The following is a 4,086-nucleotide window of genomic DNA, read 5'->3' on the forward strand; positions in this document are numbered from 1 at the left end:
AATTATGAGAATGATCACTCTGAGTGCAGCCTGGGGATGGAAATCTAATTAACAGGTTTTTCGATTCTTTCTTTCAATACATTTGTTAAAAGTGCCAGGCAGTGTTCAATTATCACCCGCCCTCTCACCTCTAAGACACGGGGTGACAAAAAGCCCCTCGGCCAGGGAGGGGCCACACGCACACAAAACATACTACTGTAGTCATAATCCAACATATACACAGGGTTTCAGCTCCCGCCCTGGAGTAATGGGCTCTCTGGCCATTTGTTTAATACTGTCAACAAACAAGACAAGGGCTGGAGGGCTACTCAGCCCATGCAAGTTCCACTCCTAAATGACTGCAGCTGAACATGAGACCCACATTTATCGTGTGTAAACATGTTTACGACTTCTGACACACAGACACACATAAAAAAGCTATTTCTTATTGAGTCCTTAGATAAAAAAATATTTCAAACATTCAGAAGAAAACACTTTAATCCAGCTGGCTTTCATAAGACCAACCAAAAGCCCCACCCCGTTTGTTTCTTTCATCTGCTTCCAATCTTCATATTGGCCTTCAGGCTACATCCTGGAGGCTGGAGGTTTGGTAGCTCTGTCTGCTCTGGAACCATTTACCGCGCCCCCCCTCTCTCTCTCTCCCCCTCCCTCCCTTCTTCTCCAGGCATAGCAGAGACCCTGAAGGGAGAGAAACTCGACCCACCTGGAGTGCTGTGTCTCCACCTAACCCCTCCCTCCAGTGGTAGTCACCGACAGTGTTCTGCATTAGCTCGTGCCTCGCAGGCCCACAGCTACAGCTCGGAAAGACATCACAATCTGGAGATCAAGATTGAATAGCTTTTTGACACCACTTTGTGTGGTGCAAAGCTGAGAGAATGGATTTAAAGCATATGTGACCACAGCTATGTTGTTGCAACACCATTCACAGTTTACAAGCCAGGTTGTTTAACAGCAGAGATGAGATGCTGGAAAAGTTGAACGGTAAACTGGAACTGTGGATTTTTGTGACACAATTCTCAGTGGCAGGAAGTTCATTCATAGTTTGAAAAACCAGGATCACAGAACAGTAAAAACACAGAGTATGAACATGGCATGACCACAAACAGAGTGCAACATGGCATAAAACAACAAACAATGACCAACAAAGCAACACAGACAGAGTGAGTGAGAGGTGTCACCAGGTGACACTAATGACACTGATTACCAAGGGCTGACAGGACACAGGTGAGTGTGCATGTGGATGCATGTGGTGCAGTGAGTAAATGAACACAGTAGACAGTGGCAGAAATGCAAAGCACAGACAGACATGCTGTGTGCAGTGAGTAAATGAACGCAGTAGACAGTGGCAGAAATGCAAAGCAAGTATGATCACAACACTGGATCCTTTATGGTCATGTGATAGAATGAAGAGCACATCTGTGACTGATATTGTTTCTATGGTCCAGGAGGAGGACACATACTGTCTATTGATCAACAGGGTTGTACGGATGCACTCACAAGACAAGACGATACAATTTCCTTTGGAGATTTCAGAGATAAAACAACTCTCAAGACTTAATAAGTGACACAATTAAGATATTTTTTCATCTAAAAGTTTTAAGCATGTTATGCACTTGCAGTTGGAAATTAATTGTAACTTAACCTCTAGATGTTGCTAAATCCTACACACTGTACTGTTAAAAAGGGGAATGATAGGTGAAACTCTGCAGACAAACATGTTTTTCAGTAAAAAAAAAAAAGATTTGTTATGCACAGAGAAGGGTAAAAAAAAGACCCAAACTGAACGAGAACAGTTTTATGACAGGGCAGACTAAAAACGCACACACACACACATATACACACAGTAAAAGTTTTAGTGCTTAGTTTTGATTCAGCTCTTCATTAGCCACAGGGTCCAACTCTGGTTAGCTCCAGTATTAGGCTCAATTAGAACAAGATCCAATTAGAGGGCTCATTTCCCCTGGGGCAAGGAGAGGCAGGAAATGGAGACTGAGAAATGTATAAGTCGACAACATGCGGACAGCGCCAACATAAACAAACTTACTTTGTTGATCTCTGCTGTTGCTACGCAGGAGTCCTCTGGGAGTTAAAAACCCTGCTAGTCTAAGCTATGAGATAAAACAAAATAAAAAAAAGCCCTGCAGCAAAACATGAACTCTGTGAACACAAGGGCTCCGACACCATGAAGGGAACGTCTGGGCCCAGAAAATGAAAAGCCCACAGGCGTTTTCCATTTACAGCTAAAAATCCAGCACTAGCTTTTAGCCAGGGTTAGTATCAGACTCTCAAAATGAACACTTACACTACGGGGGAACAAATGAGAATCTTTCTATTGTCACTCTATTAAATCTGAGGGTTTTATAGACATATACCTTACTACTGACAGAAATCAATAATGTGCAAAAAGACAAAAGGACAAGGTGGAGAGAAAAAAAGGAAAGGAGGAAGAATAGAAGAAATAATTGGTGAAGGGAAGGTAGAAAATAAAGGAGAGAGAGAGAGAGAGAGAGAGTAATACAGTGTGTAACTGTGTGATTGTGAACACAATGCTCTGTACGGTTCAGGTGCTGATGGCGGCAGCGTTGTGTTAGCTGTTTGGGCTTGCCCTTGCCTGGGGCCTCCAGTGTTCCTCCCCGAGGCAGCATGTGAGGGAAATGGTGTGTGGTGCGAGGGCAAACCTTGACCTGCCTGCCAGGAGGCAGAACACAGAATAAAATGAGCACAAACAAAGCAGGGGAGAGAAGAAGAGGAGGAGGAGGAGGAAGATGATAAGGAGGAGGGGTGTCGGGCAGCAGTGGAGGAGTACTCTTGTCGCTGCTACACTTCTTTTGCTGTCTGATCAAACTCTGAGCGGCAGAGGAAACATCATTCTTGAATGACACAAGCACACGCACACACACACATACTTGTGGTTGTTTGGAGTGCTCAGGTGTTGTGGGTGGCATCTTGGTAATGTTCAGGCAATGGGAAGTGAAATGTTGCTTCTCCCTTCATGTTCTGCCAAGTTCATCTTTCTCTTTTTTTTTTTTTCTCGGCAATGCTAGAAATCCCATTACGTCCCATGGATAAGTTGGCCCCACAAACTCCAAACTCCATTTGTGTAATTGGGTTCAGATCTTAATGAGTTGGGAGCAGTTATGGTCCTGTATTTCTGCAGAGGGTAGATGAATCCAAACGTCCCTAAAAGAGGTGATGTCTGTGAATTAGCCCTAACTCTGAGGTCACTGACAAGTGCTTTGGCCACAGTATTCTGTTGGGGTTTTTTTTGTCCCGTTTTCTCTTCATCAAATGTGTCCATCTGCTCGTCTTTTCATCAACTCAAAAGGAATAAATGCCCATGGATGGCTGTGCTGACAGAAATGTCTCTATCGCCCCACTTACCTGTGAGAAGCCCACTGAAATCCATTACATACTTTAGAAACGACTCATGAATGCAATAATTAGCACAGCGTGCTTTCCGCTCGGCTGGAAGTCTCTCTCTATAATGAACAAAGAAAAGGAAATTAGCTTTTGTCTCATAAAGTCACAACTTCAAAGATCCCTGCCATTGCATTAACACAGCCATCGCCCGCAGCAGAGTGGAGAGAGAATACAATAAGCACTCTTACCGGGCTCTGATCAAGGTCTTTCTCAGGACAAATAGGGGGAGTTTGACTCCTGCAGACCACACGCGCTGGAATGGAATTGTCAGAGGAACAGGGGTGAGGGGAAAGAGATGCACAATCATCCGAGTGAGGTCTCATTAAACGGGGAAGCGGTCATTCTTTTTCATTTGTTGATTATAGCACAACGAGATGCTTTGCATAAGCGAAAACAAATATCCAGGTGTATCACTATTTTCATGTAATATTCCTCCGTACAGCTGCATGTGCGCTTAATTGCGTCAGGTCAACAATTCGGCCCCCGGGATCACAGCTGTGGCCTCGGCGACCTGCGACGACCGTCTCGCCTAACTGCCATTTCCAGTCTGCTGCCCCACAGGAGTCTGTGCAGAACACTGACCTGCTGCTGCTGCATCATGTGGCCTGGCACTGCCACACTACAGTACAGTGGGGGGGAAGAAACAACAAATAATAAATATATATA

The sequence above is a fragment of the Cynoglossus semilaevis genome, chromosome 20 (assembly GCF_000523025.1).
Source record: "Cynoglossus semilaevis isolate Cse_v1.0 chromosome 20, Cse_v1.0, whole genome shotgun sequence".
Classification (NCBI taxonomy): domain Eukaryota; kingdom Metazoa; phylum Chordata; class Actinopteri; order Pleuronectiformes; family Cynoglossidae; genus Cynoglossus; species Cynoglossus semilaevis.